This window comes from Dromiciops gliroides, chromosome 5, assembly GCF_019393635.1.
Source record: "Dromiciops gliroides isolate mDroGli1 chromosome 5, mDroGli1.pri, whole genome shotgun sequence".
NCBI classification, from domain to species: Eukaryota; Metazoa; Chordata; class Mammalia; order Microbiotheria; family Microbiotheriidae; genus Dromiciops; species Dromiciops gliroides.
This window is the reverse complement of record NC_057865.1, coordinates 167,930,253-167,944,057: the sequence shown is the minus strand read 5'-3', so window position 1 is coordinate 167,944,057 and position 13,805 is coordinate 167,930,253. Positions and strand designations below refer to the sequence as shown.

The 13,805-nt window shown below is 38.4% G+C and overlaps 1 protein-coding gene across 4 annotated transcripts in view; it reads left to right on the top strand.

The window, feature by feature from the left end:
• The window catches only part of CELF2 (CUGBP Elav-like family member 2), a 1,044,777-nt gene that overhangs the window by 93,169 nt on the left and 937,803 nt on the right, over positions 1 to 13,805 (top strand). The gene's annotated exons all lie outside the window — the stretch shown is intronic.

The window sequence follows — 13,805 nt, the reverse complement described above, 5'->3', positions numbered from 1 at the left end:
TGACTTGCAGTGGATTGGTGTTAAGTGAGGGAGGGCTGTGCAAAGTCACCAACCTCAATCTCTCCTCCAGGTCCATCTGGGTCCAGTGGCAAGATATATATCAGGATAATTGGAGATGGCCCCAAATGTTTAAGGCAATTGGGGTTAAGTAACCTGCCAAGGATCACACAGCTAGTAAGTATCTGAGGTGAGATTTGAACTCAGGTCCTCCTGACTTCAGGGCCAGGACTCTTTCCACTGTGCCACCCCTACAGGCATTAGTTTTATAATGGGTTTAGTCTTGGGTTTGGAGTCTGGAAGTCTAGAGTTCAAATTCTCCATCTGAATCAACTTATACAATCCTGTACAAGTTGTTAAACCTCACCCAACTTTCTAGGACCTATCCACTAAGCCAGAAAGTTCTATACTGATCCTTGACATCGTTCCCTGAGAACCCAAGGCAAAGCTGTATAATCAGAGGCCTAGTCCCATTTTCTTTCCCAATTGTCAGTGCAACCACCAATTCCATCCTTTTCTACAGTTCCTGAGAAGTGGTTGGTACTAAGTCAATAAATTTATGCTGAAAGATTGGGAATGAGAGGATTATAAAACATAAAGCTAGAAAGGACCTTAGAACTCATCCAATCCAACCCACTTATTTTATAGATGAAGAAACTGAGACCCAGAGAGATTAAATGACTTGCTCAAAGTCAAATAACCAATAAGTGGCAGAGGTGAGATTCTAATCAAGGTTATCTGAGTCACAATTAAATACTTTTTCTGACTCTATGGTCATTGTTTATAGGAATGCTATATTAGCAGAAGTAGATTTCTGACTGGCTCCAGTGCCCAACATCCCACAGGTGGCCAGGCTGACTCGACCCTAGGTCCTCTACCTTCATATTCAGTGATTCCCAACCCAACTTCACTGTTAGAATAATGCAAGATTCTTCACATTTTAGAGAGATTCTCATGTAATGGCATTCAGAACAATTTTTTGTACACTACTCTTTCAAATATGATCAATGAGAGCACCTTTGCTCTCCTTTATTGATTAATGTTTTACTTTAAAGTGCAATCATCTCCCCAACCCTCATGCCGCAACTGCTACCTAGAACTCTTTCTGGATAAATGCCGTGATGACTAATTCCTTGTGACTTAGTTTTTGGCTCCTCCCTCTTGTAGAGTACAAAACTTCTGACTACAACATGTGATGATAATTCTGTACATCTACTTCAGATAACAAGACTTATTGTAGATATTATTTGGTGGGAAATACTGTTATAATAGAAGCCTCGTGGCATAGTGGTTAGAATCGTAGGCTTGACGCCAAGAAGACCTGAATCCAAATGCATCCCCTGACATCTATTAGCCACGTGACCCGATGCAAATCATTTAACATCCATATACTTCAGGCAACTCCCTAGAATTTATCTACTAAATCAAAGATGTGTTTTAATCTAACATACTAGGTATTTAATTGATGCTTGCTGATTGATTGGATGATAATTGGTGTTGGTGTTAGGAGTTTCAATGCTGATGAAATAACACATCCTTTGTGTGATTTATTGTTATAACCCTTTATTGTTGCAACCATTTGCTAAGAAAAGAAATGAGTTATGAAGAGATTCCCTGACAGGACAGATCTGGGCTTTTCAGGATTTTTTTCTGGCTTCTGGTCTAATACTTACTAAGCCCTGTTCTATTTTATTGACATATATTAGGCCTTTCTAAGGAAGCAGCAAATTTTGAAGATGATAAGGTGTTCTGGGACATTTAAATGAATAAAATTATGTAAGTATAAATTAGGAATAAATCAAGAAATATGTGTAAGCATAAAATGGGAAAAGTGTTAGGCTTGGTATCAGAAGAAATCTGGGTTCAAATCCTATTTCCCCTCTACTTCAAAGAGATAAAAAGAAAATAGAAAAAGCCCCATGTGTACAAAAATATTTATAGTAGCTCTTTCTGTAGTAGCGAAGTACTGAAAATGAAAGGGGTGACCATTAATTAGGTAATAGCTAAACAAATTATGGTCTCTGAATGGTATAGAATATCATTTAACCAGAAGAAATTATTAGCTAATTATAAAGAAAACTGGGAAAACCCATATGAACTGATGAAGAGTAGAGTGAATAGAACCAGGAGGACAACATATATAATAATAACAACATTATAAAGATAAACAACTTTCAAATACTTATGAACTCTGATCAGTGCAATGACCAACTGTGATTCCAGAGGACTAAAAGAGAGATGATAGATTCAAAATACAAAATAAAACATACTTTTTCAGACACAGCCAATACTGGAATTTGTGTTGCCTAACTATGTATATTTATTATAAGGGCTGACTTTTTTTTTTTCCTTTTGGTCAGTGGGGTAGTGGATAGGGAAATCAGAAAGCAGAAATAGAAACAAGCAAAAATGGAGGAAAATGAGGTCATTGAGGCTTCTTTTTTTTTAATTCAGAGAAGAGCTTAGAAAAACGTCCAAAGAGAAACACAGACAAGCAGGACAGCTTTGAAAGCCACATGTTGAGCTTATTATATCCTTAAAAAGAAAATCAAGCAATACATAATATGAATCTTCAAATTTAATACAATCCTCTTTTTCTGTTCTATTATGTATTTAGAAATGACCATTTTATTTATATGTCAAGTTCAGAATAGAAATAAATTTTAAAATCTTATTCTATTACATTTCCTACCATTGTGACACTACTTAAACTCTCTGAATGTCAGTGAGATCTTGTGTAAAATATAGATAATCCCTGTAGTACTTACCTCATTTTGGTTATAAGGGTGAAATTAAATAGGTAAATGGCTTTGCAAGCTTTACTGTATTCTATACCTGTCAGTTATTATTCTTCAGCACTCCAAAAAAATGTTTGGACTGTTCTGAATTCATTCAATTCCTGGGGATTTGGACAATGTAATTAAGAAAGCCAAAGTCTTTTAAAAGATGGTGAGAAAAAAAAAAAAGATGGTGGAGCAGTGGATAAAGCACTGGCACTGGATTCAGGAGGACCTGAGTTCAAATTCTGCATCAGATAATTGACATTTACTAGCTGTGAGACCCTGGGCAAGTCACTTAACCCTCATTGCCCTGAAAAAAAAAAAAAGATGGTGAGTAGCTTTGCTACTGTTCTATTAGATTTGCAGAATCCTGTGCTCAGTAAGAAAGTCCAATTGCTTCTACCATAAAACTGCTTAGTCACACATATGGAAAGTATTTAACATCATTTGTTGCAGTGATTTAATTAAACTTTAAGCACCACATCTGTTTGAAAACATATCAAGGAGACAGAGATGCTCATTGTGTGGGAGTTGACTGACAGGGAAGAACAGATTGACTTGGCATGTTAGTGGAACTCATTAATCTTCTTCAAGTATGTACCATGGAAACATGGAGTTCTCTCCACAAGCTGTTACCCAAACAGCACTTTTGCTTATACATTTGGAAACCTAATGGTGCACGTGGAAAACACAAGTTTCAACTGGGGGCAGGGGGGAAAGATGTGTTTTTTTATAATAAAAGTTTCTTGAAATTGTTAAGATGCAACATTATGAATGGGGCACCAACTTCTGTGAATCAGTGAGCAATGGCATTCTGCTATTCAAGGCCAGAGTGCTCATATCTAGAGCAGTCTTAGAGATCACTCCTCAGACTGAACCTTCCCCCAGTAAACTTATTATGTTTTATACATACTATAAGTATAGGCATACAAGTTATAGGGGCTTGGTACAACAATGTATTCAAGGGAGAGCCATATTATTGACCCTTCATCTTCCCCAAAAGAACCTTGAAGTTTCAGTCATTTTTTACTTCTCTCTCTTCCTTAATGGATGACAAATCACTGAGGAAATAATCAAATGTTGTCCAGAAAGAGGAAATTCCCAATTCAGTCTGTCTAGCTATCATCAGACACTTTGCTCACCACATACATCTATGGCCAAATCATGGGGATTTTTTTCTATAGAGCATTTGTTGTTCAGTCATTTTAGTCGTGACCCCAACTTTTGTGACCCCATTTGGGGTTTTCTTGGCAAAGATAGTGGAGCAGTTTGTCATTACATTCTCTAGCTTATTTTACAGATGAGGAGATCAAGGCAAACACATTTAAGTGACTTATCAGGGTCACACAGTTAGTGTCTGAGGTCAGATTTGAACTCAGGAATTTGAGTCTTCTTGACTTCTGGCCTGGTTCTCTATCCACCGCACTTAGGTAGCTGCCCCAAAGTCTCCCTCTGAAGGTTCATATATGTACCCTAAAGAAAAGGAGAAAGAGTAGTAGTAATATGGTCCAAGGGTCACACCTACTCAGCCCCTGTTCTCCATGCCCATGATAACAATAACCACATAATTAAAAAATAAATTATGCTTACAACCTGTGGAGGGATATTCTTCTAAGCAAATTCAAGGAAAATTAGAAGCCAAAAGCACTCAAGGGAGGAAAAAAAAAACAGTGATTAAGCTCACTTTTAATTCCTCTTTTTTGAAGAAAGCATAATAGAAGGAAGCAGGATGAAGACCACACACACACACACACACACACACACACACACACACACACACACACATACATACACAGCAAAAAATTTGGCGGGAGTAATGGGCTGATGGGAATTTTCATGTTTCTAAAATCTCTGGCTTTGTTCTTTATCTGAATGCTGTCTCTGCAAATTTAAATCAATCTTATTTCAGAATGCTGGGTTTGTAACTGAGAAGAAAAAGTGCAGATGGCTAAATTATACTCACTTGTTCAACACCATGATCACTTTCTGTAATGTGGTTTTAAACACCTGAAATTAATTAGGGAAGCTATTTTAATGTACAGAGCATGATTTATAGTGCAAGCTTAAATACATATCTATGAGTTTTTATTTCAAGGTGCCACATATTTCAAACACGCACATTCTACAATCAGCTTTTCTTTATCTTTTAATGAGGAGTCCTAATTTTAAAGGAAAATAAATACCCAATATTCAACAAGAGCTTACAAATACGAGGAGAAACTGAGCAAAACATTTTTTTTTCACTCAAAATACATGTCTCAAGCACCAAGTGTATACTTGCCATTGCAGTAAGACAGCACCTCCCCAGACCATCTAAAAGGGAATATAATACAAATAACTTTAATACAAGATGGTACGAGATAAGTTCCACAAAAGATAAAAAACAAAGTGCTAAAACCGTTCTGAGAAAGGAGGGATCACTCATGAATGGTAGAAGTCATGTGAGATCTGAGCCTTAAAGAGCTGTAGGATTTCTAGATGCAGAAATATAGAGAAAATGCATTTCTGGCAGAGTAAATAGTGTGGACAAAAACCCCTTGGGGTTTTTTTTCATACTTCCTTAAGTGCGAAAAAAAAAGTGAAATTTGTGATCTGCAAATTGTCCAGTTTTTGCTAAGTTTCTATTTGTATGTAAGGGAATAGTGGTAGAAAAGCCTAAAATAGTAGGCTGGGGCCAGCTGGTAGAAGACCTTCAATGATGAAGTTAGGAATATACATATTATTTGGTAAGCATTTAGGAAGCACTGAGGATTTTCAAACAGAGGGGTGAAATGATCAGACCTATGTCTTGGGAAGATGGGAAGGGCATTAGAGTATAGACTGGATTTAAGGATGGGAGGTGATTTTAGTACCCCATGTGAGAGTTTCCAAAAGGCATGGTAATGATAAGGATGGAAAAGTGATGTATATGAAAGGCACTGCATAGAAATAATCCACTTGGTTAGAACACTGATATATAGGAGAGGAATCAAGTAAGAGAGAAGAGTAAAAAAATGACTGAAATTTTAAGCTTGAACAATTGAGCAAATTCTAGTGCCATTAGTGGAAACAGGGAAATAAGAGAAATTGTATATGTATATGTACTTATGTATGTATATGTGTATACACATTATATATGCATGTGTGTATGAATATATATAGGACATATGTGTGTATGTACGTATATAGTATGTATTCATATACACCAAACTGTGATGTTTAACATCTATATTGTGGTTGCCTTAAATTAGAAGCTTTAGCACCAGTCTTTGGGCATTAAACATTTATTAAAGCATACAGGTATTCACATGGAGTTCAGAAAGTTAAGAAAAGGCCTATCTAGCCTAAAGAAGCTGCCCAGACAGTGTCATAATCAGAAACTACAGCAGCTCCTAAAAGAATAGAGAATTGATGGTATATGAGCATTCCCACACTTGAGCAATATATATAGCCCATGCAGGATGCCAGGCTCCAATATGAATGGACTGGCACAAGAATATTGCAGGGTTTGCTATTTCTAATCCCTAGTGAAACGGGTCCCCTCCATAGACATAATAATGCCAATGATAGAACATCAGGCCATTTCATGGGGAATAATTGCAATCCCCGATCCCCATCACGAATGGGGTATGTATAGGTGTGTATATATGTGCAAGTATATATACATATGTACACATACACATAAATGTACATATATGTGTTATACATGTATACCTATATAATGCTAGTACCTTATATAGATTTTCTCTACATACATACACAAACAAAACATCACATATTTCATAATTGTACAGATATATAACATATAATACATATTTAATAACACATGTATATTATACTGAATTTTAGATTGAATATGTTGTTATACTAAAATATCATGTCAGACAGAAACATTCCTCAGATAGCTGGAAAGTGATGCTAATGCTCAAGAAAAAAAAGGTCAGATCAAGATATATAGATCTATAAATTGTCCACATTGCTGATATTTGAAGCCATGGGATGATCAAGAAAAAAGGCATAAAGGAAGAAAGGGGCCAAGAACTGAAATTCAGAGAATTTCTACCTGGGAGTATCAAGAAGTAAGAATGTGAGCTTCTTGAAAATAGGGATTTTTTGCATTCTTTGTATTTGTATTTGTATCCCCACTACCCTTCCCCACATGGTTTTTAACCATTTCTTCATCATAGACTCCCTTGGAAATCTAATGAAGTCTATGGACTCCTTGTCAGAATAATGTATTTAAATACAGTATATTAAGTGCATAGAATTTCAAAAGAAACAAATTATACAGAAATATAGTTTTAAATGGTAGAAAGAAAATAAGTTTATGGGACCTCAGGTTAAGATTTGCACCCCCCATAAGCCTCTTGGAGGTTCTCTGGGTCAGAGACAGGACTCACCTTAAAATTTCCACCAAGCTGCCTCTCACCTGCCCCTCTCCCCTTATTTCCATCTCATTCCTGCTGTCCATTTGCTGTTCTAATAAGTATTTAATGAAGCCTTGTTGATTGATTGAAGAAGGGAAATAAGAACTCATGAAGGAGTCAAAGAAATGATTAAGATTTAGAAAGTGGATTTAAAAAGTGCTATGTTACAAAAATCAAGGAGAAAAGGAGTTTCAAGAAAGAGGAGATAGGGCTGATGTTCAAGATGTCAAATGTTACAGAAAAAGAATAAGAAAAAGACATCAAATTTGTTAATAGTAAGAGCTAACATTAATATGGCAGTTGGAGGTTTGCAAATACCTTACCCTATTTTGTAGGAAACAGATGGAGAGAGGCTAAATAACTTAACTAGGACTGCATAGCTGGTATCTCAGGCAGGATTTGAACTCAGGTCTTCCTTGAGTATAAATTGAGTGTTCTATCCATTATACCACAGTTTCATTGGTCTAGAGTGAACAGAAGCTAGATTGGAAGTGAAAACAGCAAGTATACCCTACTCTGAGCAAATCATTTAGCCTTTTTGCATCAGTTTCCTCATCTGTAAAATGGGGATAATCATAGCATCTACCTTCCAGGGTTGTTGTGAGGATCAAATGAGATAATAATTGTAAAGCATTTAGCACAGCCTTTGACATATAGTAAGCACTACGTAAATGTTAGCTACTGCTGTTGCTGCTGCTGTTGCTGCTGCTGCTGCTGCTACTATTACTACTACTACTACTACTACTACTACTACTACTACTACTACTACTACTACTACTACTACTGCTGCTGCTGCTGCTGCTGCTGCTGCTGCTGCTGCTGCTACTACTACTACTACTACTGCTGCTGCTGCTGCTGCTGCTGCTGCTACTACTACTACTACTACTACTTTTCTTACAAGAATTAGAAGATGAAAGTAAAAAGAGAATTAAGATGATAGATTGAAAGATCATCCTGGGAAGGTGTCTTTTTTGGTCATCCTATATTTGTGGGTAGAGGAGAGGAAGCCAGTAGAAATGACTTGCATATTGATAAGAGAAGGGATGTCTGAAGGAACAGTGTCCTAATGAAGGTAAGAGGATGTGTGATCAAGAACATATAAAGAACATAGAAGAACATAAAAAAAATAGGTAAAAGTGTAATTTAAAAATAGACCCACCTTCTTCTTTTCTGAATCAGATAATGAGGTATCCATCATTTTTTCCAAGTCTGTCTGGAAGGCTCTCATAGCCAGATGCCCCAAGGGGGTCTGAAATAAGTAATGAACTTCTAAAAAGGGAGCCTTTTAAACCTATGTTATTGGTTGGACTGAGCTTACCATAAAGATAGAGATATTTCTTTAGGAGACCCTTAAAAATCTTTGTATGCTTTATAATGGGTCACTGAGGCCGCGTCTCTACATGAAGAACAGAACAGAAGTAGTTAAATAAAATATAATTCCTTTCTAAGGCTAGAATTAAGGAGTAGGATTTAGGAGAATTGCAGTTTACTATGTTATATGCCCCAAACCAACCATGTTATAACAGAATCCTACTGTAATTTACCTGACAGCAGTCGCTTTTGCCTTCATTCTAGGTATTTCTGGTAAAGCTTTGAGTTTTATTGGAGTGATTTATCCAGATCCTCATGTATTTTAAATGTATTTATGTATGTATTTCCCAGTGATTTTGAGAGGAAAATCAAGAAAATGTTTTCCTCTCATAATTTCTCCCTACACTGTTTTTCCCCCTTTGAAAAAGCATCCACAGTGGCAGCAGATGCTTCTCTTAGTGAAAAGTGCTTTCCTATTGCCAGGGCAGACAAAGAGTGCTGATTGCTACTGGCTGCAGTGGGGAGAGAGTGAGTCAGCCCTCGCTCCTTCATCTCCATCCAGCTGCTTCTCACCTGCCCTTCTCCCTTTACTTCTGTCCCTTTCTTACCATCCCTAGTCAAGTCGAAGTGACCTGGGACTATGGGAACTGACTGGTCCTTGCCTCATTTTACCATAGATGCTTGCACCACTCACCTAAAACTTGAAAGGAAATTCTAAATATTCTACCTTTCAATCATCTCCATCTCCCTGTCTCACAGAACAGCACAGCCTCGGATAAAACAACGTCTCACTGTAAGCATTGAAGAATTGATGAACAGGAAAAGAAGAGAGAGATTATAATTAACTTTACTACTGATTTCTATGCAACTCCAGGTGAATCACTATTCTTAAGTAAATTGAGGTTAGAATCTCAAAGAGTAGTGAAGCTTCCCCGAGGTATTAGGAACCAAATGATCCTGTCATTTCCCCCCATCTCTTTTAGCTGCCATCTCGTTTGAGTGAAAATATCTAGGAAAAAAAAAGAACAGAAATTATGCAAGAAAAGATGGTAAATCACTGAGGCAATAACTAAATGGAGCCTAGGTCCCTTGGAAAGAGGTAATGCCCTCCCAGGCTGTCTAGCTAGCACCTGGGGAGTTTGTTCATCCAGTCAATCTGATTTACCATCTCTTCTATTGTCATGGATTGGAAGGTAGATGGGAGGCAGGTGTTTTATTCTCATTTTACTGTTGGTGAAAGAAAGACACAGAAAGGTAAATGCTCTGGGCTAGAGGCACGTAGCAAGTGACTGTTGGAGCTGAAAAGAAAACTCCAGGATCTTGACTCCCAGAAGATTATTTTCATTCCTAAACTGTGCCAGATCTTTCATACAGCTTTCATTGCTGAGAACTGCAAACACCTCCCACTCAGAAATTGCACCATCAGGCATTAGAAGCATGTGCAAAGTCCATCATTGGGGAAAACCTAGACATAATAAATAGGAAATAGCACAGCAAATGCCTGTGTTCTCTTATAGGTGTTTTCAAGGCAAATGACTTGACTACCTGAAGTATAGAAGAATCAATAAACCATAGCAGCCATTCTTTCTTCTTGGATCCATCAACCTCTTGGGAAGTAACATGGTTTAATGGACTAAACATGGTTTAGTGTTGACTCTGTGTTCAAAGGAACCAAGTTCAAATCTCCTCTTGGATGCTTACTACCTGGGCAATTTTAGGCGAGTCAATTAACTCCAGTTTTTTCATCTGTAAGGTAACAGTGTTTGACTAGATGACTCTAAGATGCCTTTGATAGCTTTCAGTTCTAAATCTATTATTTCCTCTCCTCTGATGCTTGGGTTCCAATTTTAAACAATAGAGTTCACATGTTTAGAATTGGAAAGCACTTTAGAAGTGAGGGCCTCTAGCTCCACCCCCTTCTCTTTTGTAAAGGAAGAAACACAGGCACTGAGAAGTTAAATGACTTGCCCACTGTCACACAGAGAGTAAATGTCAGGGTTAGAATTTGAACTCAGGTCCAAGTGCCACATTCTTTCCACTGTACCATGCTGCTTTTCACTGGTTTTGTTTGTTTGTTTGTTTGTTTGTTTGTTTGTTTGTTTGTTTGTTTGTTTTCCCCTCCATACCCTGTTAAGCTGCCTAGAGGCAGCTAGATGGTGCAGTGTTTAGAGTACAGGGCCCGAAGTCAGGAAGATTCCTCTTCCTAAATTCAAATCTGGCCTCAAACATTCACTAGCCATTTGACCCTGGGCAAGTCACTTAACCTCTGTTCACCTTAATTCACTGGAGAGGAAAATGGCAAACCACTACAGTGCTTTTGCCAAGAAAACCCTATACAAGGTCATGAAGAATCTGACAACAACAACAACACTCTGTTAACACTCTTGCTAGGGATAAACTCCTTGGATGAGGAGGGAGACCTTGGTAGCAAATATTTGATTCTAAAAGTTATGGATCATCATTCCGATTTGTTCCAATGCATTTGTGAAGTGAGAATATTTGTCTGTACTGGATAATCCATCTATTCCCAAATTCCTCACCCGAAGAAACTAGTTCAATGTGATGTCAAACAAAGGCTTGAATTCTGTTAGCTCTTTATTGCCTAAATTACCCTTATCACCACCCCACAGTTCTGGGCTCCAGGCTCTTCAACTCAGACCCTCACAGAGTCTTTCTGTCTTTTTTTTTTTCCTTTTTCCTTTTTCTTTTCCCCTTTGAGCTTTATGCACAGCAACCCAACTCCAATCCCACTATTGGCCTATTCTCTTGCAAAGCATCCAAACTGAGTCCGTTGCTTTATGTGTGTGTGGGGGGGGTGTATTTTTAAGAGCCAAGAGCTTTTTTTCCCCTCAACTCCAAAAATGACCAAATGGCTTGTGACCACGATTAAGAAATCTGCTATCACCACCCACAAGAGCAGGCAGAAATATCAGTGGGAGTTGGGGAAGATGATCCTTGCACTCAGAATTGTCTGATGTGACATTGCAATAAATTCTTTGGCTAACTTCCCTAGTATCAGAGGTAAAACATCTATACGAGGAGTTGTGAGTATTTCCAGTAGACAATGCAAGCTGGTCCAGCCCCAGCAGTAAATAAAACAAGCGGCATTTGATTCTTCTTTTTTTTCATGGCAGGAATATGCTCCCTGAGCTCATGGAGAGAGTAGTAAGGCACCTGGAGTCTACCTGAAAAATGGGTTGCCCCTTCATCATATACCTCTCCCATCTCTCACATCAAGCAGGGCACCGCAGTGCCCCTTCCAGGTCTACCACTCAAAGAATACATAGGCTCATGGATTGTAGCTATGGTGGACTTGAGAGGCCATCTAATCCAAGATGAAGAAACTGAGGCCCAGAGACATTACGTAACTTGCCTAAGGTCACACAAGTAATAAGCATTAGCAGAAGGATTTGATTCCAGGCCCCTAAGCTTCAGAGTCAGGCCTCTTTCCACTGTACTATATTTCAGTGCTCTCTATTCTATTTTCCTATGACTTCCCACACTCTATCAAAATTTACCTGTCTTGCCCCACAGTATTCCTATTCCATACTTCATGGCCCCCTGCTAAGCTATGTAACGATTGGAATGACGCCACCTGCTGGAGACTTATTGTAGAAGAGTTCCACCCATGAAGTGAAGGTCTTTGAGGGCAAGACCAGGAGTCTTTTCTTTGGCATCAGGAAGTGACATCTGCTTGTGGGAGGAAGAAGGAAGAGACGGGGGCTCTGTCTCATGCTCTTTCCTGAGGACTCTGGCGGAGAAGGGAGCTAGAAATGCGCTCTCCCTTTAATAGATAGGAACGTAGGCCTTTTTCTCTCTCTTTATCAAATTCTTATTCTCCTTAATAAATGCCTAAAAGTCTAACTCTTGCTAAAGCTTATAATTTATTGGCGACCACTCATTATATTTTAGACAGTCTAGCTAGAATTTTAGCCCTTAACAGCTAACTAATCTAATAAACTAATTCAAGCTAAGGAATAAATGCCTAATAATGGCCTCAATGATAACATTTGAATATTCACAAGGAGAGTATTTGAATTTTCACAAGGATACCATTTGAATTTTTAAGTCCTCAATGAAAAAAGAACTCTATTTCCTGCACCAACAATGGGGGAAATATTAGGGCATAGAAGGGCTTATGACACCTTTCAGATAGTCCATCTTGGCCAATCCATTGAGCAACGTACAAGGGCCTACTATGTGCCAGGTTTTATTCTAGCTGCTTGGAATATAAAGCCATAAGTTAGGCAATGCCTCTTCAAAGGAGCTGTTTCCATATATAGGTATGTGCAAGACAGCTACAGGAGAGATTTTTTTTTTGAGGGGGGGGATACCAGACTGACAAGTGATAATAATAGCTATGTAGAAGCATGGCCAAGGTATAAAAGTTAAAACATCACTGTGACAGGATCTATTTAGTATTGGGTTTCTGTGGACACTTGGTCAGATAAACTGGAGGTTTACGCTAAGGGAGCTAAGGTCAAATTAGGGGGTGGGACAGAACAAGGGAGGCCACACCCTTTTTTGAGTTGGATGACAGAAGAGGCAACATAAGCCATGATCAGGTATCTAGCTTCTGATTATATAAACTGGAAGAGCAGGGTTACATATAAACAAGAGCAGGGTTGAGGTCAAGAACAAAAACTAGGAGCTACTCTCAGGACAGCAATTATGATGTACCAACCAGCCCATTGCAAGAAGAGTCACTTTTTATAGATCAACTTGAAACCTTCCAGCCAGCCCCATCTGCAGGGGGAGGGGGCGGAGGGGGGTGGGGATAAGGTTCTTTGATGCAGTATCTGTGAATTCTTCATCCTATGTGTAAGCATAGCAGGGAAAATACTACACTCAGGGGCCTGGAAATAAAAGAAGGTAGAGGTGGATCAAAGAAATTCCCCTGAGTTGCTCCTTCCTTGTCAAGCAGGTTTACACAGAATAGATGAAGTAAAGAAATTTGCTTATATCAGAAACAGTAGTGGCAGTAGGAGGAAGGAAGGAAGGAAGGAAGGAAGGAAGGAAGGAAGGAAGGAAGGAAGGAAGGAAGGAAGGAAGGAAGGAAGGAAGGAAGGAAGGAAGGAAGGAAGGAAAGGAAGAGTTGAAGATTAAATATAGTATTTGTACCCATCCTCCTACAAGATAATAAAGAGGTCAGAGAATCAAAAATATCTCCTACAATTTGTTCACCCAGATAAGAGAGGGCTATTTCTGCCTCTCTTACCAGAAGTAGTTACCTCACAGAAACCAGATCAGAGAATGGATAGGAAAAAAACATAATATCAATTTAATATTTTGCCCCAAGAAGAAATATATA